This window comes from Macaca nemestrina, chromosome 10 (assembly GCF_043159975.1).
Source record: "Macaca nemestrina isolate mMacNem1 chromosome 10, mMacNem.hap1, whole genome shotgun sequence".
In the NCBI taxonomy this organism is placed as follows: Eukaryota; Metazoa; Chordata; class Mammalia; order Primates; family Cercopithecidae; genus Macaca; species Macaca nemestrina.
The window spans coordinates 134957930-134983832 of NC_092134.1; the positions used below are offsets into that span (position 1 = coordinate 134957930).

The 25903-nt window shown below is 55.3% G+C and overlaps 1 long non-coding RNA gene across 1 annotated transcript in view; it reads right to left on the reverse strand.

The window, feature by feature from the left end:
* Positions 1-23487: 23487 nt before the first annotated feature.
* The window catches only part of LOC139356895 (uncharacterized), a 40674-nt gene continuing 38258 nt past the window's right edge, over positions 23488-25903 (reverse strand). Inside the window, exon 2 of the long non-coding RNA XR_011609406.1 lies at positions 23488-23669. This is a non-coding gene — a long non-coding RNA (uncharacterized lncRNA). The remainder of the gene's footprint in view (positions 23670-25903) is intronic.

Consider the following 25903-nt stretch of genomic DNA (forward strand, 5'->3'; position numbering starts at 1 on the left):
GCGTTCGGATTTCAGCATGGGGCAGGCACAGCCCTGAACACTATCACTGAGGTAAGTCCCTGTGCGCCCTGCCAAGCGGGCGCCCGCTGAGGCTAACCCGAGGGCCCCGGCCCTTTTTATCTACCAGTGCGCTAGAAACAGGCTTTTACAAATACCCTGAATGAGAGCTTCTCGTTCTTTTCTCCCCCCTGGAAAAGTAGGTTTTTAGACTGAACATTTTTGATCTCACTCCCAAAAAAGTTTATCGCCTCTTCTGTGTGGCCACCGGCCCGGACTTAGCGTGGCCAAGACCCCGGATGTGCCCGTGAGTACCTGCAGCGCTGAGGATGGCTGGGCCGCAGTCTCCTGTGATTGCACCAGCATTAAAATCCGCTTTTTTTTTTTTTTAATGTTGAGCCTAAATTTTCTTTGAGCCTCCAATTCCCATTATGAGGAGCCCCTACCTTGATGCTGAGGGTAGAAATTGAACTGAATATTTTATAATTGTAGTCATTGTCCTGAACGCGCCATTGCATTTGTTGTCTCTTTGGTCTTGGCTGTTGACCTCATTTTCCCGTTTGTAAACTGGGGATGTTCAGTTACATCCAAGGCAATATTGGGGCTAGTTTAGTTTTTTTGCCAAGAGACAATAATGAAACAAACTTTTCTGTTGGTTTTTTTCTTTGTGAGACAAGGTCTTACTCTGTCACCCAGGCTTGAGTGCAGTGGTGTGATCTCGGCTCACTGCAGCCTTGACCTCCTGGGCTCAGGTGATCCTCCCACCTCAGCCTCCCGAGTACCTGGGACCACAGGCACATACCGCGATTCCGGGCTAAAAGAAATATATGCCTATCCTCATGTTTGTGTGTCACACTTGGTGATTCAGGTGGGAATCTGAAGATCCGTACCTAACACAGGAAGCATTTCATTTTTTTAAAACTTGATGTCTAAAATTTTTCAGAAATTCTCAAGTTTTGATTTTTCTTCTGCGACTTAGTTCTCACGAATATTTTTCAAAGTTTTTTTTTTTTTGTAAACCCTTGGCATGCAACTTATTTCTAGCACTGGTAGTTAAAATAACAAGCTTTTAACATACAGCTCATATGGTTAGAAATGCTTAGCACTCGTTTCTTGCTTTTCTGAGTGTCTTAAACTTTCTTTGTGAAGGAAACCTGCCCAGGTTTTCCCGTGTTCACTGGCTTTGGGGGCAACTTTCACCTTATTTTTGGCAGTCACTAATCTCTGACCTAGGCATTGCTTCAGTAATCCTGGTGACGGGCGTCACGGCTTTGCTGCTGTGGGTCCAGCCCGGCTCTGGACTGACCTTCATGCTGGGAACGTGAACATGAGTGTCTGTTTCACAGAGGGGATTCCAGCATGGCTTTCACTGCTCTTTCACCAGCTTTAGCTGGATTTTTGGGTCTGTGAAAGTTGGGTGTGCAATGGGAGGGATTGAAGCTTCTTTCTTCCCTAATCGTTACCTAATTGGCACTTGCCCAGAGGGAATGGGTGGAGAATTTGAGAGCAGTCACTGCAATTAGCTGAGCATCTGAAGATGTGGGACAAAGCTGGTGTTCATCTCCCTGTGACTTGTTATTTTCAAGTTTCCATACAAAGCGTAGATGCTTGTGGTATGTGATGTACACTTTCATTCAGGAAGAAAATCTCTCTTTAATTCCAGCGTCCTCTGCTATAAATAATTTTTTTTTTTTTTTTTTTTTTTTTTTTTTTTTTTAGATTGTAAATATGTAACAAACGTGTAGGGTCAAAATTTGAAAACCAAAACACGTGAGGCAAACACCCCACAAATGGTCAGTTCCACCCGCTTTGAGGGACTGTGTGATTTATTATGTGATTGTTTTAAATTCAGTTTTTCATTCATTCGAGTTTCTGAAAGCTAGGTTAAAAATTTTTGTTTTCTTTCTTTTTCTTTTTTTTTTTTTTGGAGACAGGGTGTCACTCTGTTTCCCAGGCTGGAGTGCAGTGGTGAAATCATGATTCACTGCAGCCTCGACCTCCCAGGCTTAGGCGATCCTCCCACCTCAGCCTCCTGAGTAGCTGGGACTATACGTGCATGCCACCATGCGTGGCTAATTTTTTGTATTTCTACAGAGATGAGGTCTCCCTGTGTTGTCATGGCTGGTCTCAAACTTCTGGGCTCAAGCAATCCCCCTGTCTTGGCCTCCCAAACACGGGGGTTACAGGGATGAGCCACTGTCGGACCTTAAGTTAACTGATTACAATAGAGAAAGAACTGGAACGTGTAGTTAGTTGAGCCTCCCGTTGGCCAGGCACAGCCACCTTAGTGTGTATGTGTGTCCTCATTGCCCTTCTGATCCTGAGCTCCAAGGAATGAGGCGGTCTTGGGAGTGCTGTGGTTCCAGTCTCGTGATGGGTGAGTGATGCCGGCTGAGGTGATCGAGGTCGCCCTGGCGAATGCTGCAGCTGCTCAGGAGCCGGGGCAGGGACGAGAAAGCCGCTGAGGATCCCTCTATGGACCCCTGAAGGGAGAGGGACCGAGATGTGAACATGGCAGCTGTTTTCTCCAGAGCCCTGTTTACTGACGGCCAAACAGGGTGAATCCTGAGAAGGTTTGAATTTGCGTCTGAACTGGGCTCGTCTGGTCGTAGAACAGGAGCTGGTGGCGAACTCGAAAAATGAGAGCATGAGGCGACTTGACGTGGGTGACTCCAGGTCACTCCAGCCACTGTCCTGAAGCCGTCAGAGGCTGAGGACGTGTGGGAGTGAGCGTCTCTTCCCTGTCTGGCCACACCCTCTGTGACCCATGACTCCTGGCCTGGCCCTGGGCAGCATTTATGTTTGGGGTCTGTGGATGGCTCCAGTTGTTCAGTCAATTTGGTGATTCTCATGGGGTGATTGTGCCCCAGGGGATGTTTGCACTGTCCAGGGAGGTTTCTGGTTAGAACTGGGAGAAGGGATGCTCCCAGCACCTGGGACTGGACACAAGGGACGCTGCGGAAAGTTCCTCCAAGCACAGGGCAAGCTCCATAGTAGGCGTCTGGCTCAGGACCTGGTCGTGTTGCACTTCAGAAGCCCTGGGCGGATCTAATGTGCTGAAGTCATCATCTGCTTTAGACACGTGTGTCCTCATCCTCATCCTCACTGATGATTTGCTTCTTGCCAGCATTGATGCTTAGCTGACGCCGTAGCCCCTCAGAATCTATGCGGTGCTGGCGAGTGGGTCTTCCGGGCAGAACGGAATGAATGAAATACCTCAGAGCAGGTGCTACATATTCTCAGGATATGGCTGCAGGGAGTTTGCGTTGGACTCCTTTCATTCCTTAGCGCTGGCTGGTACATTACTCTGTCCTGTAAGCTTGATCAGGTCACATCAGAAACACAGTAGGTGGGTGCCATGCTGCTGTCAGGTGTCGCGAAGGTGGCGGTGACCACAGCCTTGTAATTCCTTGTCATAGTGGCCCCACCACAGACCCAGGGGCCCGGGTCTGTTTGGTCTTGAGAGTTTTATGCTTTTCTGGGCAGGGTCTCCCCTGTCTTGAATCTTCCCTCCCCTTTTTTGGAGACTGAAGGAAGGAAAAAGAGCGATAGGGAAGAGGGGAGAGAGGATTTGCAGCAATGTGGCCATTCCCACAGATTTCAATGTGGAGTTAAGGAGCTGAGACCCCCCCACCTGCCCTCTTGTGTGCCTCAGGCCCCTCCTGGCCCCGGGTCACCCACACCCTCTGGCTTCCAGCCAGAGCTTCTTGGAGAAGCAGCCAGTTCCCCGCAGCCAGTCTTGGTCCAGCCAGTCTTGGTCAGTCCTGAGCTAGGGTATTCCACAGTAAAGGAGTGACATCACCTCTCTGAAAAGCATAAGATAGAGCCCCCCACATGGTGGTGCTGAGGGGGCCACATCCTGGGCACCAGGCCAGCGAGTATCCCCAGATGAGTGTTTCTGGCTGGGAAGCAGGCTGGCATTTGGATTGAAGTCCTGCAAAGACTGCCATGGCCAGAGCCTGTACAGAGCAGCCCAAGAGCTGGGCATGTGCAGAGCCTGGGTGGACGTGGAGGCCATGCCATGGGGCACAGGGGTCCCTGTTCACAGCTCACCTCGTGGTCACCCAGCACTGACCCACCCACCTTACCCTCCTACCCACAACGCTGTGAACTCACCTGCCACGGATCTCCAATCACTGTCCAAAGCCCTCTGCCCACACTCGGGCTCCTGGCCTTGGGATGCTTTGGGCTGCACCAGGGCTGCAGAGCCTGGGTCGCTCAGTGTCCAACTCTCCCGGGGAGATGTGGGCCCCACCCTGTGTCCCAACAGTAGCATTTCTGCAGCAGATGTGGGGATATTCACAGGAAGAGGGACACATCCAAGTCCATAAATAGTTGGTTTTGCCACCAAGTGGATGACAAAACACCTTGCTGTGTGGGGCCGCTTGGACGTGGGAACAGTGGGCGTGTGGACCTGTCCTACTGTTACCTTGGTTAACACCCTGAGGTGGAGTCTGAAAAACCCCGGGGCACACGGGCTTGAGAACCGCTCCCAGTTCTGACACCAGAGCCCATTTCCCAGTGGAACCCCAGAGCAGCAACTCAGGTTCTTGCTCGCGTGTGTGGCTTTGTGTGCGGCTTCCCGAGGGCAGAAATGGCAGCCTCCCGCCAGAGAGCAGAGATGCGGCCAGGGGCTGAGTGTGGCCCCCCGGTAATCCAGCTGCCTGCCTCCTTCCCTGCCTGCGCGTGGAGGCCTCCTCTGCACGATGACGGTGGTCACTTGGTGTGGTCCTTACAGCTGTGGGCCCCATCCCACTCATCCTTGCCTGCCTGCAGAAAGCTACAGGACTGGCTTTGCATTTAAACGTCCTGACCGCCCTGGCCTCCCTTACCCACAATGAGATGCCGAGAGCTGAGCTGTCCCGCTCGTGACTAACTCGCCACTGCCTGCAACCTGCTCTGCTGCTTGCCTCACACCCACCCTGCTGTGCTGCCTGCAGGCCTCCCCTTTCACGAGGACCTGGGCTGTGCCCAGGCAGCCTCCTGTGTCGCTGAGGCCTGTCCTGCTCCCACACAGCCTCCAGAGCTTCCCTGGGCCCCTTGACCCGCATGAATGGGCTTCCCCTGGTGACTCAGGCCCCTCCTGTCCCTTCCTGGACCTCAGTGCAGGCCCTGGGGCTGGCAGGTGAGCACCCAGCACCCCCGCTAACGGCTTGGCCCTGCTGCTTCAGGCTTACAAGAGCGCGTGCGACATGGCCAAGGTAGGAAGCCACCATCAGGAGCTTTGCATCCCCCGTGTGTGGTGCCGGCCACAATTAGCAACAATGTCCCGGGCACAGAAATAAGCCTGGGTGCGGACACTGGCCTGAATGCTGTTGTCCAGGTAAGAGAACCCCGTTTCCTTCCATTGCTTTCTTTCCCTTATTTTAGCAACTTGTTTCTTCTGTGCTAAGAATGAGCCAGATTTATTATTACTCTTTCCCCCCAACCCTTTGCTAGCTTGGCTTTATGTCGGTCACACTGGCCAGAACGGGGTAAATTTTTAGCTTCTCTGCCTTAGGGAGAGCCTATCTTTATTGATTGAAAGCGAGATGATATATCCAGTCCTTGGGGTCCTGTTTCTATGCCACCTAGACTAGGGGAGCGTTAGCACCATTTCTCTGGAGCCGGCCTCTCCTGCCTGCGTTGACGAGCGAGGCTGCAGGGCCAGCTGCGGGAGCCTGCAGGAAGGGGTTTGAGTGCCTGGTACCTACGAGCTCTGGGACAGAGCCGGGCCCACTGGGGGCTGCTGCCTGGAACCGTAGCCTTCCTGGTGTGATGAGAGGTTCTTTAGAGAGCTGAAATCATGCCCTCCTTGGCAGGCAGCTTCACCAACATGTGCTGTGGGGGGAGTGGATTCTGCTGGTCATGGGCGTGGTGCTGACACCTGCATGGTGGCCCCTCCAGTCCCTGATAAGCTGACCCACCTCTATGGTCAGGTAGTTCCACAGGCCTTTGCTGCAGAGAGGGTCCTCACTCAGCTGCAGACGGGATGGTGGCCACCTTGGCACGTGGGGTCACGTCAGTGGCTTGGCCGCCTGGCGCTTCCTGCAGAGCAGCCGCTGGCCTTTACCTTAGATGTTCACATCCAGAAGGGCTCCAGAGTTTGCGGTGAAAACTCCCAGCCCTGTTGAAGACTCCTTAGTTCAGCTTGGCACAGAACCTCGGAAAACAGTACTTCTGCTCCAGGTTCTTCCTTCAGAACTGAGTTCCAGTGCAGGGAAGGGAGCAGAGGGGCCGTGAGGTCAGCTGAAGCCTCGTGTGCCTCCCACTCGAGCTGAGGGCCGTCTCTCTCCTGGGCTTTTCCCTGTTGCTTTCCCTAGTGCTATGCTGGCCTTGCCGAGGCTGGCCCCGGCTCGTTTCCTGGACTTCCTTGGGCCCCGCGCTTGACTCCTGTTCGTTGAATGCCATTAGGGTCCGGTCATTGCTGACTTCACTCTCCTTCAGCACCTTGTAGATGTCCACACGTGCTTCCACCTTCGCACCCCGCACGTGGTGCAGCATTACCCCGGCCAGCCAATTTTTTGGTCAGACACTGTTTATCAGGCCGTCATAGGAGATTCCATAGAAAGGCCACAGGTCGAAGAGGCTATTACTCCCAATCACGCAGGGGCCGTGGCTCTACACCCCTCCTGTGATATTGTTAATATCCTAGGGAAGAGAGGATGATACTACACCCAATATCGCAGGGGGTGTACCCCCACCCAGTGATACTGTTCTTAATGTACTCCACCCCCCACCACCAGGGATATTGTTCTTAATATCCAGGGGAAGACAGGATAACATTATGCCCAATATTGCAGGGCAGTGTACACACCCTCTGTGATGTTGTTCCTCCTATCCAAAGGTAGAGACGATGATATTACTGGCCATATCGCAGGGGGTGTACACCCTTCTGTGATATTGTTTTTGATATTCAGTGGGGGAGAGGATAACATTAATCCCAATATCGCAGGTGTACAGACGCCTGTGATGTAGTTCCTACTGTACAGGAGAAAGAGAAGAATATTGCTCTCAGTATCGCAGGGGGTGTAACCACCCTGCCCCCTGAATATTGTTCCTAATATGCAGCAGGGTGGAGGCTGATAGTACTCCCAATATCCCAGAAGGTGCACACACACCTGTGATAGAGTTCCTAATATCCAGCGGGAAAGAGGCTGATTTTACTTTCGATACCACAGTGGGTGTACACCGCCCCCAACCCTGGGGCATCGTTCCTAATAACCAGGCGGGAAGAAGATGACACGGCTGACAATATCAAAGGGGGTGGACAATTCTTCTGTGATACGGTTCCTCTTATCCAGGGGGTGAGTGGACGACATTACTCCCAATAAAGTAGGAACCTTACAGCCACCCTGGGATTTTGTCCTTAATATCCACAGGGGAGAGGTGATATTACTACCAATATTACAAGGGGTGTACACCCCTCCTGTGATACTGTTTCTTATATCCAGGAAAGGAGAAGATGGCGTTACTACCAATATTGAAGAGATGTACAACCCCCATGGGATATTGTTCTAAAGATACAGGTTGAAAGAGGTTGAGATTCCATCCAATATAACAAGGGGTATACACCCCGCCTGTGATATGCATCATAAAACCTAGAAGAGAGAATGACATTGCTTCCAAAAACACACGGTGTGTACACCCACCCTGTGATATTGTTCCTGTCATCTAAAGGAAGAGATGATGATGCTACTCCCACTACCAGAGAAGGTACACACCCCCCTGTGATACTGTTCCTCATAACTTGTGGGCGAGAGCATGATATTACTTCCAATATGACAGTGGCTTGACAGCCAGTCTGTGACATTGGTTCTGCACACCAACTCCGCGCCCCTCGTTTCCCATGTGTTCTCTCCTCACTGTTGGAACCTCGGGGGAGGCTTTGTCTTTGGTTACAGATGAAGAGATGAAGGGTCTGAGAGGTTAAGTTACTGGAAAGGGGTCCCGATCCAGACCCCAAGAGAGGATTCTTGGATCTCACAGAAGAAAGAATTCGGGGCAAGTTCATGAAGCGAAAGTAAGTTTATTAGGAAAGAAAAGAATTAAAAGAATGGCTACTCTGGCCGGGCGCAGTGGCTTACTCCTGTAATCCCATAACTTTGGGATGCCGAGGCAGGTGGATCATCTGAGGTGAGAACTTCGAGACCAGCCTGGTCCAACATGGCAAAACCCTGTCTCCACTAAAATACAAAAGATTAGCTGGGTGTGGTGGCAGGTGCCTGTAGTCCCAGCTACTAGGAAGGCTGAGGCAGGAGAATCGCTTGAACCCAGGAGGCGGAGGTTGTAGTAAGCCAAGATCACGCCACTGCATTCCAGTCTGGGCAACAGAGCAAGACTCCATCTCCAAAAAAAAAAAAAGAATGGCTGCTCCATAGGCAGAGTGCCCCAAAGGCTGCTGGTTGCCCATTTTCATGGTTATTTCTTGATCATACGCTAAACAAGGGTTGGACTATTCATGAGTGTTCCAGGAAAGGGGTTCCAGTAATTCCCAGAACTGAGAGTTTCTGTCCTTTCCTTTTTAGACCATGTAGGGTAACCTCCAGATGTTGCCATGGCATCTGTAAACTGTGGTGGCGCTGGTGGGAGTGTCTTTTAGCAGCTAATGCATTATAATTAACACATAATGAGCCATGAGGACAATCAGACGTCACTCTCGTGGTCATCTTGGGTTTGGTGGGCTTTGGCCGGCTTCTGTACTGCAACCTGCTTTATCAGCAAGGTCTTTATAACCTGTATCTTGTGCCGACTTCCTATCTCCTGTGACTAAGAATGCCTAGCCTCCTGGAAATGCGGCCCAGCAGGTCTCAGCCTCCCTTTACCCAGCCCCCATTCAAGATGGAGTTGCTCTGGTTCACGTGCCTCTGACAAGTTGGCGTGGGTTGAGCGTTCCCTAGTGTGTGGTTGTTGGAGCTGTTCCTAGGAGTAAGAAGTATTGTCAGTAGGAAATAGGCCTCTATTAGCCCTGGGGCTGGCACTCTGCCCCAGTAGGTCGACCTCATTTTAGTGGTGACCAAACTGGGGCTCAGAGAAATCAACTCCCTCACCCCGCACCCCCAGACTGTGAGTGGTGGGCTGGGGTTTGAATGTGGGGCTTGAAGACCCATCATCTCCTCTGGTCCCCCAGTCTCTGCTGCCCAAGAGGAACAGGATCCCAGGATCCAGGGCCCTCATGGCACCAGCCAGGGTGGGTGGAGATGGGGAGGCACAGTTCCAAAGCCCCCCGGACTCTGAGGCAGGTCGGGGGCCAAGAGCAACCCGGACCTGCGGACCCCACCCTGAGAAGAATGGCTGCAGGCTGGGCCCAGCGGGCAGGTGGTCTGTGTCCTCAGTAAACGTGACGGCGCTTCCCGCTGCTCCAGCCAGGCCCAGCCGTCTTCATGTTTCCAATCATGTGGCCTCCAATTCCCAAGCTCAACCCACAGAGACAGCGATCTGGGGTCAACATGAATGAGGCTTGTCAGCAGGTCTGACCCACTGCTTCCCGCCAGCCCCGCGGCCGGCTCTGGAAAGCTCTCTGCTGCCCCCTGGTGGGGAGGCTCGGGGCAGGGCTCTGGCTGCAAGCATGGGGCTCCCCTGTGGCGCTCCCAGAACCTCCCGGCTCTGTCACCTCTGCTGGGTGGAAAACCAACCCAGGACTGAAGCAGCAGATGGGTGCCTGATTCCTTCTCAGAGCTCCGCCCACTGGCAAGTCTCCCTCCGGGCCTCAGTTTCCCCTTTCATTAAGCGAGGGGCTTGGGGGATACCAAGGAGGGGTAACTGCTTAGTAACGATGGGAGGTTTCTTCTGGGGAGATGAATACATTTTGAAAGTAGATGGCGTGAGTGGTTGCATAGGACTGTGAATGCACAATTGCCACCACATGATTTGTGTTGAAATAGTTAATCACATGCGATGTGAATGTCACCTCATTTAAAGTGTTTAAAAGAGGGGCCTGGGAGAGTGCAATGTATGTAAGAATCACGTGGGACACCCACAGTCTCTGAACCTCGGTTTCCTTGCCGTAAACTGGCAAAGAGACCGTGTGAGCTGTGTTCCCTGGGGCCAAGAGATTCCAAGAAGGAAAACCTGGGACTCCTGGGACTGGGATGAGGGCCGGGGGCCGGAAGAGGAGGGGTATGTGGGGGCGGCTTGGGGGACAGCCCAGATAAGGCTTTCAACACTGGACAGCAGTGTCTACACCAGGCAGTCTTTGTAGATCCCTGCATCTCACTTCCCGCAGGGCTGACCAGTGGCCAAAGGTGGGACTGGCCAGGCTTGGCCCAGCCAAGTCTGGGAGCAGAGGACACTGAGTGAGGGATCCCGGGGCCACCCTCACGGGCCTGTGGCTCTCCTGACATCACAAGAGAGGACAAGGAGTTGACTTTGGGTCCTAATGGGGGACACCTTCCTGGCAGCAGGCTGGCAGGGTGTTGTGTTGGTCAGTGTACTGGGCTCTGTGTCTCCCCCACTACCTGCTGTGTGACGGTGGGCCAGACACTTAACCTCTCTGTGCCCCTGTTTCTTCAATGGTGAACAGGGGCACTAGCAGCCCCCACATCTGGGCACAGTGGCCTGAAGGTTAAAGGCAAGGGCGGCACGAGACCTACAGCAAAAGCTCCGAGCAGGGAGCTGCCCAGGGAGTTCCACCACCATCTCCCCTCTGGCCGCCAAGGAAACCGAGGCTCATGGTGACCTGGCCCAGGTGTGTTGGACTCAGGGTCCTTCCCATCCCCAAGATCAGAGGGCTGCCACCAGAAAGGAGCTGGCCCCTAGACACGCCCCAGGAAGCACACAGGGAAGGATGCCCTGGGGACTTCGGTAGGTTATTGGGGAAAAAAAAAAAAAAAAAAAAACAACCTTTATTGCTATTTGACCCCTGCTTTCATGCCTCCATTTCCCAGAAAATGAGCCATGGAGACACCAGGAGAGGCAGGAGACCATCCTCCTTGCACAAAACCCACTCTCTCAGATGCTGTCCTCAGCGAGGGTGGCTGGGGGCCAACCTAAGTGGGCCCACCCGCAGAGTGGCAGAGGAGGCAGGTGGACCCTGCGGACATTGAGCTCTGTGGCGAAGGTCCTGGCCTTCTGGTAGAAGAAGAGCGACTTCTCGTGGTCCAGGAGAAAGTTGTGGGAGATGGTGGCCGGCCACGTGTAGATCTTCAGCTGTGCCTCCTTGTTGCCCAGGTCCACGGTGAGTGCCAGCTTGGTAGTACCTGGCTGCATCAAACGGGTCCTGAAGGGGACAGGCCATGGTCAGCAAAAGGGGGACTCGGAGCCTGTCTTCCCAGAGGCTGTTCCTGTCTCCGGGTCCTTCCATATGTCCAGCCAATCCTGGCTCACCCCATGAGCCCTGAAGCCTGTGACACTGCTGTGGTCTCAGCTGCAGGAGGTGGGGATGACCCTGACACCCCTGGAATACTTCCTGAGTGTCCCTACGCCCCCACTCACATGAAGCCTCCTGCCCCAGTCCCACCCTCTCTGCAGGCAGTGGCTGCTCTCCCCATGGGCTGAGGTCAGGGCCGATCCTGCCTGCTCTGAGAGTTCCATGCAGGACCCATGGCTCCAAGCCCCAGCAGGGGCACAGCGTTGAATGACCCAGGCTCCCCTCTGGCCCCTGTCCTTGCTGACCATTTCCAGGCCCTCCACGGGCCAGGCCAGGTACACAACCATCTCCCAGGTGTCCCCTCTGGCAATGTTCCCTGAAATATTGACGGAGTGTGACTCCCCAGACATCCACTCTTGTTTTCAATGCATCTTTGGCTCAAACTCACCATCCCTGGGTTGGCCTCCCATACCTCCTCCTTGACCGTCCCGTCCCCCACCCGGCTTCTCCCCAGGTGCCGCCTCCACATGGGGGTCACCCAAGGGACCTAAGACTCGAGCCTAGCCTGTCCCCCTTTACCATCTCAAGATGGCTCCTAGGGCCAAGGACAAAGTCCAAGATGCAGCAGTCCATTCCCTGACTGCCCCGCCCCACACACGGAGCAGGGGCGTGAGAAGGCCCTGAGTCACCGCCCAGCCGAACACTGGACTCTGTGCTGGGTGTATGGCTGAGCCTAACATCCTTGCTCCCAGGCTGAGGGACCTGGGAGTGAACACTGACCATACAGGGTGGCCCGGGCTGTGGTAGAGGGAAGCCCAGAAGCCTGTGGGGGGCCCAGGAGGCCCCAGACTCAGCCAGGGGTGGGAGGCAAGGGCTTCCTGAAGGAGTGGGGGCATCCCAAGTAAACAGGAAGGAGCCAGCCAAAGCATATGTCTCTGCGTATGCGTGTGTGTGCGCCTGTGTGTGTCCTCCAGGAAGGAGTTGCTCAGTGCAGGCAGGCCTGTGCCTGTGTGTATGCCTGAGTGTGTGTGTGTCTGTACATGTCAATGTGCCTGTAGTGTGTGCAGCAACTAGTGAGTGGCAGGCTGAGCCAGGACACACCTAATCCACCCTATTCCAGGGCTCACTCTCATGTGTAGACTAAAGGGGACCCCATTTTAGAGGCAATCGGCAAGGATGCCCATTTACCCCTGCCTCTCCGCCAGCCTTCCAGGCCCCATCCAGCCTGGCTTTCTCTCCCACTCCTCTGGGCCCTGGGTCCAGAGCCTCCTATACAAGGAGGGCGTGGCCTTGGAAAGACAGCCTCCCTTGGGAATTCCGAGGGGGCCTTCCTGTGGGAAGCTGGCCTGTGCTGACAGTATAGTCACAATGAGGCCCAGAGGGCTGTGCCCCTCGCCCCTAACCGTGGACTTTGGCCTCTCAGGTACTACTTGGCCCTTTCCTTCCTCCCTCCTGGGCAGGCGGAGTGGGCGGCAGGCTTGACCAAGAGAGAGAAAGGCCTCTTCTGGGAGGCCCGTCCCCTGGATTCCAGGTGAGCCCCTGAGCAGTGAGCAGCGTCCCTCTGGGCCTGACACCTGGCACCTCCCTGTCTGGCTGGGACTTGGGAGGCTACCTGGACAGCTTCTGAGCACCAGGTGTTGCCAGCACTGGGCGGGGGCCTCCCGGGCAGCCCCAGGCCTGTGGTGGGGGATTCGGGGTGGGGTCTTAGGGCTGCCCCTGCTCCTCATGTTGTTCTAAGGCCCCCAAGATCTCGGTCCCTGGACTGGAGCGCCCTGGCCCCTCAGCCCATAAGGAGCACTGATGCGGTGCCGGTGCGATGCTGAGGAGGGGCGGGCACCTGCTGGCCAGAGGGGTGCAGATATCCCAGGTCTGAGTCTGCCAGTCCCAGCTCTCCACCCTGCAGGGCTGGGGGCAGAGGGAGTACAGGTCCCAGCACCTTCCCTCGAGACAGACCCGACCCAGCAAGGCCTCAATCTGGCTGGCTTGGGCCCCGCCCCATTGCACCTGCCCTGCGCTGGGGTTTCCCTGTCTGTGAAGCACATGGTAAGACACTGGCCCCACCCCACCCTTCCTGGGTGATGTGAAGATTCAAGGTGTCTCGGGACTCCAGGAAGGAGTTGCTCAGTGCAGGCTGGCACCCTGGGCAGGCTTCCTAGAGGAGGCGCTGGGATTTGGGTTGGATCTTGCAATGTGGATTCAACATGAGGATGATGCCATCCTCCTAAGTGTCCTCCCCCCCGACCCTGTTTTTGTTAAATGCAACTTGACACTTGACTGTCAAGACTCAGCTTTGGCGTCACCTCCTCCAGGAGGGCCTCCCGACTACGATCCCCCTTTACCCAGAGGCCACCATTGCCCGCTCATGTGTCAGCCTCCCTGGCTGAGACTGAGTTCTTGAGGGTGGGGCCTGGCCACCTTGGGAGCTGGGTTGTATCTGCTAACCTTGCCGGCTCCTCCAGCTGGGTGCAGAGCTCCAGGGAGGCCACTGGGTCATTCCTAAGGAAGGCTGGAACCCAGGACTCTGGGGTCTGGGTGGAGATCCCACTCCAAGGGGACCGGGAACACCTGGAGCCCTGCCCCTCCCACCCACCTTCAGGTCGTAGAAGATGATGTCGCCGAGCACCAGGTACACCTTCAAGTAGTAGAGGGTCTCCTGGTCGAACTCCAGCGGCGAGTTGCAGAGCGACAGGGCCTTGAGGGTAGAAGTGCTCCGCCAGCTCGCCGTCGCCCAGCCGGTGGTGCAGGGCAGCCAGCCGGTGGTAGGCCACGTACTCATTCAGCCGGTCCCCTGGGGTGCAGGCCAAAGGGGCAGGTGTGAGGACGTGGCTCCCTGGGGCAGGCAGGGCACAGGCCCCTCAGGAGCAGGTATGCAGACCTCGGGCAGCACCTGGCTTGCCTCCAGGCACCTGTGGTCACCTGGGAAGCTCTGTCCAGTCCCTTCCAGGTTCCCAGACTCACTTTCCCATCTGCAAAGCAGAACTAATAAGGCCTGCCCCCGTCTACTGTGAGGCTTTGGCAAGTCGGACTTGGATGGCCCAGCTCTGCCTACACATAGCCACCTGCCTTTGCTCACTGGTTTTAACCAGGGGAGCCCAAAAGCCATGCAGTCCAGGTGCTCCCGGGCACCAGGGCTCCAGGCAACCCACAGACGTGACATCCGACTCCTGGGTGTGTCACGATCAGAGCCCCCTACCCTGGGAAGTCACTGCGTGCCTGAGCTCCAGGTCCCCCCACAGATGCGCAAACCCACCTAGGCTGTCTCTGATATCCTCCCCTTTTCAGGGCGAGTGCCGTGGAGCCTGCATTCAATGCATTCCCACACAGCTGCACACCTACTGTGTACTGGGACCCGGGGCACAAGGCGCTGGGGCATGTGGCCTGCCCAGGGCTCCCTGTGTCTGGAGGAAGACAGACAACCCTGGCACAGCACCAGGGGATGCCCAGCCTTAAGGGGCAGGCTGCTGGAAGGGGAACTGGGACTTCATCAGCCAGAGAGCCGTGTGGTTGATGAGGGTGGGAAGGGCACAAGAGAAAGGGAATATGCCATTCAGCCAGGCACAGGGGCCAACGAGATGCCTGGCATGTCTGGAAGGCAGAGGCCACACTGGGCAGCCCTTGTGGTCAGCAGCGGGAAGAGGCAGAGGAAGCAGAGCTCAGCCAGGCAGGGGGCTCTGCACCGCGTGAGAGACCTCGGGATGTGCCCCACGGCTGGACTGGGAAGCCAGCTGGGCAGATGTGCCTGCCTGGACAGGAGACCAGGAAAATCTGGCAGGTGTTTCAGCTCCTGCCCTGAAGACCTGGAGGCTGGGCTCTGGCAAAGTGTGGCTCCTGGCAGGGTGGGGGCTCAGGGGACTTACCCAGAGTGATGCTGAGTGCTAGGGCCATGTGGGCAAACTCCAAGCCCTCATGGGGCTCCTCCAGCGTGGCCAGCAGTGCCACCAGCTTGTGCACAGCCGCAGCTCCGCCTTGCGGTTCCCCGTAGTCACTGCCAGGAGCAGCGCCCGGTCCTACCACACAGGCAGGTGGGGTCAGGCGTCCCGCAGCACCCACCTTGCCCAACGCCCTCCTCAGAGCTCGAACATGTGCTTGGAGCTTCCCACGCCCCAGCTACCCCTGGATCTCGACACAGCTCTGTGCTCTGGGATAACGCACGGGTCAAACGCCCAAGTTAGGGGCTGAAGAGTCACCTGAGGCCCATCCAGCTACACCCGGCAGCCTCAGACCAGCCTCTCCCACCTGCGCACCGGGGGTCTGACTGGGGGGAGCCGGCACTCCTCTCTGCTCTAAAAGCACCACATTTATCTGTGCCCAGGGCTGAGCCACACCGTGAGCTCAGAGGAAGGGAGAAGCCGTCCCCGCTTCGGGCTGCATGCAGTCCTGGGCCTCCCACTGACATGCTGTGCCCTTTGACATGTCCCTGTGCCTGAGCCTCAGTTTCCTCATCTGTAAGATGGGACAGGACTTCCTGCTCATGGTTGCTTGAGATCAAGTGCAAGGGTAAGGCCATTGCCATGTCCAGGCTCCAAGCGTTTGTCCTGGGCAGGGGGCACAGTCAGTATCATTCCTGGTGAGACCACTAGGAAACTAAGCATGTGCATGGGTGGCCCTGCCTCCAGGTGCGAGGCCTCTGCCCTGCCACACCTGTGCCTCAGCCCTCCAGGTGCCCCCCTGAGGCTCACCCACATCAGCCCACAGGCCAGCTCACCCGGTAGAAGGACACGGCTTTCTCCCGCTCCCAGGCCCATTGATAAAGATGTCTCCAGCTGCCTCAAACGGCTCCAGCCCCAGGCTGAGGTCGCCTGTGTACAGGGCCACATTCTGTGCCCCTGAAAGGAGGCAGAAATTCTCTCAAGACCCACACCTGGCGAGGTGGCCATGCCCACCTTCACCAGCCTCCTTCCTGTCACACACTGCAGGTACACCTGAGCATTTATCAGACCCTAGGCATTAGGGCTGCCCCCACCACTGGCATGAAGACAATGAACTGATGAACCTGAGTGACAGGAGATGACTGAGCAGCTGCAGCCCGGGAGCCCGACACCTGTGAATCCTACCACCAGGGCTACCCCTAGCCCACTCTCCCTGCACTCAAACCAGTCTCCATGGCCCCCAGATTGCTGGAAGCCCATCCCCTGGCTCCTTTCTGCATTGCCACATCCCTGTCACAGCTCCGGGCCACACACCAACAGTGTTTGTGGGTGGGCCTGGTCCCTTCTTGGCCATGAGCTCTTGATCCCTCTCCTCAGCTCAAGGAGGTATACAGCACGTGCTCAATGATGAAAGCTTCATCAGGTTCGTGGGCTTCACAAGTTGTTCCAGATCACACTGTTTGGGAAAGCCTCTGTAAACAGCCGCTACGATAGATGCATTTTGTAAGGAGATGTGCCACGTGTCGCCTGGAGCAGGTTCTTCTGTGTGTTAACTGAGTGGCCACATTATTTGAGCATGTGCTGTATACCAGCAGGTGCTGGGCACTGAGGGGCCACGCCTCTGCCCTCAGGGAGAAGATGCTGGCCACTGGGGGAGGATATGAGGGAACCAGTTGGACGGAGGGAAAAGGCATACAACAGATGCTCAGCAGTGGCTTAGGAATGAGTGGATGGATGGATGGATGCTTGGGTGGATGGACAGATGAATGGGTGGGTGGTTAGAATGATGTGTGTATGTATGGGTGGGTAGACAATGTATGGATGGGTGGAGGGTAGATGATGTATGTACATATGGATGGATGGGTGGATAGACAAATGTATGGGTAAATGGACAGATGAATGGAGGGATGTATTAATAGATTGGTGGGTAGATGGATGGATGGACGAATGGGGGAATGGATGGAAGGATGAAGAGGAGGATGGATGATGTATGGATGGAAGGATGAACAGGTGAATGGATGGACGGATGGAAGGATGAACAGGAGGTGAGTGGATAGATGGATGGAAGGACAGACAGGTGAATGGATGGATAGAAGGATGAACAGCTGAATGGATGGATAATGGGAAAATGGATGAACAGGTGAACAGATGGATGGACAGGTGAATGGATGATAAAAGGATGGATGGATGATTGATGGATGGATGGACCCACAGGTAAACAGATGATGGAAGGATGAATGGATAGATGGGTGAATAGATGGATGATAAAAGGATGGATGAATGGACAGATGGATGAACAGGTAAATAGATGATGGAAGGATGAATGGATGGATGGACAGAGAGTGAACAGCACAGGGGCCCTCCTGCAGCCCTTGCCACTCACCTGGATGTACAGGTCCACCAGCTCGCTCTGCCGCAGGATGTAGTAGATCTTCCCTGCTTGCAGCCAGGCATGCGCCGCCTCCTTTTTCTTCTGGAGGTCAATGAAAATCCCCAGACTTCGTTTGGTGTAGTCCAGAGCGGATTTGTAGGCCCTGGAATCAGACACGGTGTCAGAACAAGGGCTCTCATCCTCCTGGAACCAGTCTGCCTCCTCCTGGGTCTGGTGACAGATGAATCTGGAATGTGGGGACTGGGAATGGCCCTCTTGTGTGTGCAGTGTTCTGCCCTTCCCAGGCTGCTGGGAGGGCCAAGGTGAACACACACGGCATGGAAAAGATGAAGGACATCCTTCTGAGGGAATCGAGCATCGTGCTGCCCTGTGGCAGGAGGAGTGTGCTAGTCCATCTCCCCTCCTCCCAGACATGGCCTGTGTCTTCTCCAGACGCACCAGGAGCCGTTAGTGTTCAGTGGCTATCTAGGCCGATGGTTCTTGAGATGTGCAGACATCGCAGTCACCCCGAGGCCTGTCTGTATAGCTTGCTGGCCCTGCCCCCAGAACTTCCGGCTTCACAGGCCTGGGGCAGACCCTAGAACTCCCACTTGCCACAAGCTCCTAGGTGACATGGATGCTGCTCTCCTGGTCCAGGCACCACACTTTGAGAAGCATGGCTCTAGCACACTGGCCCATTTTCCTTCTGTGAACCTGAGGCCAAGACTGGAGCCAGTCTCCCAGGTCGCCATGGAATCTGGCTCCTTCCCTGCTCTCTCAGTAAGTCTGACACTCGAGGAGGTGTAACTGCAGCAATGTCACCAGGCCCTGTGAGTGGGGTGACCAGGGCCATGGTTACCCCACCACATCAGGATGCTCGGGGGAAGCCGAGTGGGCCACATATGGGATGTGAGACCTTGAAACCCTGCCCCAGGGAAGCAGGTGACACAACTGGCTCTGTCTTCTGTGGAAAGAAGCCACAGGTGGCTGCTGTGGTCACATTTAAGGGGACAGATGAAGGCCAAGAGTGAAGACTTGGGGCAGGCAGAGGTCAGATGACAAAAGCCACCCTAGTAGGAAGAACAGCCCAGACTGCACGTACTGCCTCTGCTGGGGTTGAGATGACCTTTGGGGAGGTGTGCAGGCAGGGATGGGAAGACGTGTCACCCAACAAGGGAGGCTCAAGCTGGGACTCATGGGCCATCTGCAGCCCTGGGATGACCCCAGGCCCAGCAGCTCAAAGAATCTGATGCCAAGAAACCAAATGATCCCAAGGACAGGGGCTACTGGGGCCCTGGGCCAGCTTCCCTGTGCCCCCCTCCCTGCCCTGCTACCCCACCCCCTTTGTGCCCCTCCCCGCAGTGGGGGCTTGGGCGCTGGGTTCCTGGAGGGTCTCCTTCCAGTCAGAGAATGCCCCTGGGGAAGAAGCCTGGGTCTGAACCCCCACTCTCCTTGGGCAGATGTGTGGGACTGGGGCCCCTTCACACGATCCTTTCCAAAATCTCATCCCTCCTAGGGCCAGGAGTGGGTGACAGGCCTGTGCTGGGAAATGGGCAGATTTAGCCACAGCCCCTGGGGCTCTGAGCCAGGCCACAGGAGGCACCTCTAGTCTCACTATGCCATGACGTCCATCCTGGGAGGATGGACAAAGCACTGCAAGGCAGAGGGGATCCGCAACAGCATCCCTTGTCTTGGTCATTTCCCTAGACTCAACTTCCTCATCTATCCTCTGCAGCCTAGATTTCGGACAGCCCTGCCCACCTACTGTCCGTTCACTGCTCAGTCTGCAGTGACTGTTCTATAGCACTCCATGGCTCCCCAGTGCTCTTGGGGAAAAGGCCAAGCCACAGCCTAAGGCCCCAGGCCCTGCTTAGCTCTCCAGAAGAGCTTCTCACCATCCAGCACCCAACCCACCCACTCCCAACTCTGCACCTCCCTGCGTAAGCCCGACTGCTCACACAGGCTCACACTCCCGCTCACTCACCACCATTCACCCACCGCCACTCATCCTCACTAGCTCACCCCTGGGCCTTCACACAGGCTACACCACCAGCCCCTCCCCGCCCCCACCACCACCACCTATTACTTGACTAAATCCAATCAACCCTGTGGTCCCAGACTGAAGAGTCTTCCCGAACCCGGGGCCAAGTGCTGCCCCGCCATCACGCCACTCACCCTTTTGTGGCTTCTCTGGCCTGAAGCTCACATTCCTACATTCAGCCACTGCCACCTGAGGACCCCACAAGCCCCATTTGTGGGTGGGGCCTGGCCCACTCTGCACAACAAGCTTTTGCATGAACCGCTCTGCGGCTTTGGGCAATCACCTGCCCCGTGTCCTCTGTGAAGTGGGATGACAGGTGCACAGGCTGCCGAGATACCAAGCAGATAACACCGGCACAAGAACCGGCATTCAGGGCCTGGCTCATGGAGGGGCCCCAAGTCCCAGCTCAGCAGAGCCTGCCTCGACCCCAGGGTTATGTCTAGGGATTCCCAGCACGCAGGCCTTTCAGTGCTCAAGGCAGGATGGTCCCTGGGCAAACCAGGAAGAGCTGGCTGCCCCAGTAGGCACAGAGGGCCTGGCCCTGCATGGGAACGGCCTGTCTCCAGGGCACTTGCCAACATCTGCTGTTGGCCATGACTCAGCACTTTCGATGGTGGAAAAACCACTTGTTTCTGAATCACAAATTCCAGGTGTGCCCTGACCCGAGTGGCCCTGGAAGGTGCACAGGACAACCCGGGGTACCCACTCTCCACGTGGCCCATCTCCACGGCGACCAGACGGGCCCACTCGTAGTAACCCTTGCCCTGCTGAGCCGGGCCCTGGTGGGTGAAGTCCCGGCCACACTCCCTGCAGGGCAGCCTCGAGAACAGCCTCATGGCCTCCAGGAGGTAGTGCTGGGCCAGCCTGCTGGCACCCGCGTGCGGGCACAGGGCCCCGAAGTTGGCGAGCACCACTGCCTGGTTCCTCCTCTGGTCCAGGTCCCGAGCCACCCGTAGGGCGCGGTAGTAGCTCTCGGCTGCCTGCCTCGTCCGGCCCGTTCTCTTCAGAGCCACGGCCACCATGTTGGCATTCACGCCCTCCTGGTCCTCGCTGGCCACCACTGCATCCTGGACAGACTGCAGGATGTTCAGGGCCGCTGGGCTCTGCCCCTGAAGCACGTGCAGCCAGGCCACAGCCACCAGGCGGTCCATGATGGCACGGACTCCGGCAACAGCACTGGCTTCCACCGCCTGCGTCATGAAGGTGATGGCCGGGCCGTGATAGCCCCGGTGGCTGTACAGCTGGGCCAGGCTGGCGTGGAGAAGTCCGCGCATTGCCTGGCCTGTGCCCGGGGTTAGGGAGGCCAGCGCTCGCCTGAGGTAGTGGGGAGGCTGTGGGCTGAAGGACGTTCTGGAGCACCAGGTTCACGCTCCTCAGTGAGCCGGCCAGCGAGTCCTGTGCCCTCAATGAGGCCACCTTGACACAGCTCAGCACCAGGTGGGGCAGGCACTTGCAGCTGCAGATGTCAGCTAGGAGTAGGTGACAGTCTGAGAGCCACGCAGCCTCTGGGGCTCCCGAGTCCCTGTGCAAAAGCAGTAGCCGCTCTAGGACGGGCAGGGCCTCCTCGGGCTGCTTGAGGTGCACGTGGTGCCTGGCCAGCAGGAACCAGGCCCGGGCCTCGGCCTGCAGGCTCTGGCCACCCACTGCCCACCGTAGCACCAGCTGCAGGAGCTCCCCCTCCACCTCGGTGCTGCAGATGTGGCCAGGTGTCCCCAGGAGCAGGGCCACAGCTTTGGGAACCACCTGTGTACACTTCTCCCAGTTCTTCTGCTTCCAGTAAATACTGGCCAGGTTGGCGGACACAGCCACCACCAGGAACAGGTCCCCAAAGCTGCCCTCCAGGGCCCCCGGTGCTTCCTCAAAGTACACCCAGGCCTGGGACAGCTTGAGCCTCCTGCTGCACAGCCGCCCCAGGAGGAAGCAGAGCCTGGCCAGGGCCGTGACGAGGCCAGCTTTCTTGGCCACCCCTCGGGCCTGTGCCAGTTGCCCAGTCAGCTCCTCGTCGCTAAAGCTGCAGAACACGCTGCTCAGCCATGGCAGCGCCACGTCAGCTGGCCTTGTACCCGGGGGCGTTCAGGAACAGCAGCAGTGAGCTCAGGGCCTCTGGGTCCTCCCAGTCATCCTCAGCTTCCAAGCAGAAGGAGGGCTCCTCGGGGTCCTGCAAACTCACGTTGCTGGATGCTGGGGGCAGCCTGGGCAGGTCTTTGTTATATTGTTCCAGAACATTCTTCATCTTCTGCAGGGTCTCCTGTGGCCCCGGGCCCAGGCAAGGTGGAGGTATTTCTGCAAGTCACAAAAACACCTAGATAGATTAGAGTCCAGCAGTGAGTCCTTGGTCCACTGGGGACAGGGTCCCCGCATCCCCGCCCTCTGTGTCCCTGGTGCAGCTTGCCATGAGCCCTTGAGAATTATGTGCAATGCAAACCCAGGGCCTGGAGCACGTAGGAACTCCGGCACTATGGGGACAGAATACGCAGGCCTGTGGCCCGACTCTCCTACAAAATCACCCTCCTGTCCTGCTTTGTCACCCACCTGACGGCATGGTTTTAGGGCACTATGTCAGCTCAGTGATCCCTCAGAGATGCCTTTTCAGGCCCCCCGATGGGGTACAGGAATCCATGAAATCCTCAACAGCCAATCAGAGCTATTGATCAGCTCAAAAGTTGCTATGCAAAATTGGTAAAGCCACTGATGGCACAGGACAGGGGTGTTGTAGCCATGTACCCAGCTCCGTGCAGGGAAACGGACCATCCCTGCAGGAAGGATGGGAAAGCTTCCAGGCCCCTGTGGCCACCTTTACCTTGGATGGTCTGAAAACCTGAAGCCCACAGTTCCTAAAGGGTTAACAAAGGCCAGGCTGCTCAAGCAGCCCGCTGACGCCTGCTGGCTTCTTAGCCAAAGCCCCCTCCCAGAGGTGAGCAAACAAGCGCATTTCCTGTTGGAAAACCTGGGATGAAAGGAGGCATTACTGGGAAGGAAAAAACCTAGATTTAAACAGACTCTGTTTCAAGCTCACATGTAAAAGGTATTTTCAATACAAACTGTCTCCTTATTCGTCTGTAAAGCCTTGGAATTAAAAAAATAAATGTGATTCAGAGACAAATGTCTGACTTGACTACACTAGATTAGCTAAGAAATCTCCCTCACTCGGCAGAGGCACACAGCCCCTCCCAGCCACTACCCTGGCCTCCAGGGCAGCTGGAGAGCCACGTGCCATTGCTCCAGGGACTTTGGCAGAGGGTGGAACTACCCTGTCCCTGAGGCAAACCTACAACAGCCTTCCCTTCCCCAGTGGCTTCCCGGGCTGCCTCTGGGACCTTGTGCCTGCATCCCAAATGTACTGGGATGGATCCCATTCCCAGGGAACTTCCAAGGGCCCTTGGGGCGTCCACATCACCAGGCTGTCCACATACGGACCCTGTGTGATGGGAAGAGACAGAGCCATAGAGGGGAGAAGGGAGGGTCTCCCTGAATCAGCCCCTCAGGAAGGAGCAGACCCTTCAGGGACCTCAGTTGAGGCCCCTGGAACCTAAGGCTCTCAATTCTGCCACCCGCTGAGGGCAGTGTGGCCTCCCATCTCTGAGGCAGAGCACAGGGCGAGCTGCAGCTTCTCCAGGTCATGAGAAAGGAACCCACAGCTACACGTGGGCCCCAGCAGTGGAAAGGATGCCCCACCTCGCTCGGGGACCAGGCGGGGGCCAGCATGTTCACTGGAAGAAGTGTGGGACCCCACAGCCTCCAGTGCCAGAGTAGACGGGAGGTTCAGGCCCACCTCAGGTGACGTCCCCCAAGCCCCCAGCCCACACCGCAGAGGGGTGACAGCCAGATCCAATGCCCACCGTACTCAGCTCTGTGACTTCCCCCAGCATTACTCCAAGGCCCAACTCAACCAGAGGAAGCCTGAGCCACCGGCAAAACCCACCTCGTTCCTGCGGCTGCTCGGTCTCAGCTTCCTCTACTGAGTCTGGCAAGGGAGAAAAAAGAAGCCATCAACACCCCCAGCCAGCGCCTCTGGTCCCACGTCAGCTTGAGCTGGGTGTCGGTGCTGCAGGGTGAGAGCATTGCAGGGTGCAGGGGTTGAAAGTCATATCATCCTCTTCCCTCCTGGATCATGGGAACATCATCACTGGGGGGTGGACACTTTCTGCGATATTGGGAGTAACATCGTCTTCTGTGCCTTGGAATATTAAGGGCAATATCACGGGGGGGGGCGTGTACATCTTCTGCAATATTGGGAATAATATTATCCTCTCTCCCCCTGCAAATTCGGAAAGCTATCACAGAGTGGGTGTTCACCTCCTGCGATATGGGGATTAATACCATCTTCTCCCCTTCCGGATATCAGGAAGAGTGTCACATGGGGGTGTACAGTGTCCGCGATACTGGGAGTAATATCAACCTCTCGGCCTTGAGATATTAGGAACAATATCCCAGGCTGGGTGTATGCCTCCTGCTCTATGGGGAGTCATATCATCCTCTCCCTTCCAGGATATTAATAACAATACCACAGGGCGGGTGAACACAGCCTGTGATACTGGAATTATTATCCCCTTCTCCCCCTCTGGATACTAGGAACAATATCACAGAAGAGCTGTACCCTCCTTGCGATATTGGGAGTAATATCATACACTTCTTCTGTGAATATTAGGAGCAATATCACCGGGTGGCTGTCCGTTCATTGCTATGTTGGGAGTCATGTCATACTCTACCCCCCTGGATGTTAGGATCAGTGTCACGGGGTGAGTGTACACCTACTGCGATATTAAAACTAATATCATGCTCTCTGTCCCTGGATATTAGGAATGACATCACAGGTAGGTGTACACCCCCTGCGGTATTAGAAGCAATAATATTATAAATTAGTAAACATCAATGATCGATTTTAATAATTATCAGGCTGGTCTCAAACTCTTGACCTCAGGTGATCTGCCCGCCTCGGCCTCCCAAAGTGCTGGAATTACAGGCATGAGCCACTGCGTCCGGCCAACACTTCTTGACATCTCTTTTTGGACCTCAAATTTAGCATGCCCAAAACGTACTTTTGATTCCCTCTGCTATAACCCACTCCTCCCAGTCTTCCCGATCCCAATAACAGCATCTCTAGTCTTCCAGTTACTCAGGCCAAAATCCTTGACATCATCCTTAAAACTTCTTTTTCTCTCTCTTGCCATCCAACCCATTTAAACTCTTCTTTCAAAATATATGCCAGACCTAACCACTTCTCACCTTCCTCATCATTTCCAACCAGGTCCAGCCCTCATCATAGCGCTCTAGGTAACTGCAAAAGCCTCCCAATCGCCAGGCACAGTGCCTCACGCCTGTAATCCCAGCACTTTGGTAGGCCAAGGCAGGTGGATCATGAGAGGTCAGGAGTTCAAGACCAGCCTGGCCAACATGGTGAAACCCCCCCTACTAAAAATACAAAAAATTAGCCGAGCATGGTGGTGGGTGCCTGTAATCCCAGCTATTTGGGAGGCTGAAGCAGGAGAATCACTTGAACTCAGAAGGCAGAGGTTACAGTCAGCCAAGATCGTGCCATTGCACTCCAGCCTGGGAGACAAGAGCGAAACTCCATCTCAGAAGGTTTAAAAAAAAAAGCCTCCCAACCCACCCCTCTCCTTCCGCCTTTCACCCTACCCTGCATTCTACCTTCCACTCTCAAACATTTCAGAAAAAAAAAAAAAATTATATCCACAGAGAGAGAAAGAGAAAGTACAAATGGGGTGAAATGTTTGGGGAATCTGAGGGAAGAGCATACGGGAATTCTCTGTACTATTTTTGCAACTTTTCCAAAAGTCTGGATTATTTCGAATTCAAGAGTTAAACAAAGAAGAAAAATAAAAAACCCACTATCTCCCTTTGTGAACCCATCCTGTCTTTCCCCTGGCAACTGAAGGACGTTCTCAACTAACACATCTATTTTTTCATGAACAGTAAAAGAATCCTTGCCTAGATTTGTCTTTCTGTGCTTGGCAGTAGAAGTGTGTGTGTGTGTATTTCATATATATGTGTGTGTGTGTGTGTGTGTGTATGTGTGTGTGGTATATATAGAGAAGAAGAAATATATATGTGTGTGTATATATATAAAAATATATATTGCATATTGACAATGGTAATGTGTATATATAAATATATGTGTGTGTGTGTGTGTGTGTATAATACATACCCCATTAGCCTGTCCTTAACCAGTTCTAAACTTAGTGGGAAAAACAGATACCTAAGCAGAGGATTTCAAAATAATATGATGAATATTTTGACAGAGGGATGCGTTGCTATGGAACACGCTGCTAAGACACAAAACCTCCGAGATGGGACAATGAATGAACTAAGTTTTGTAC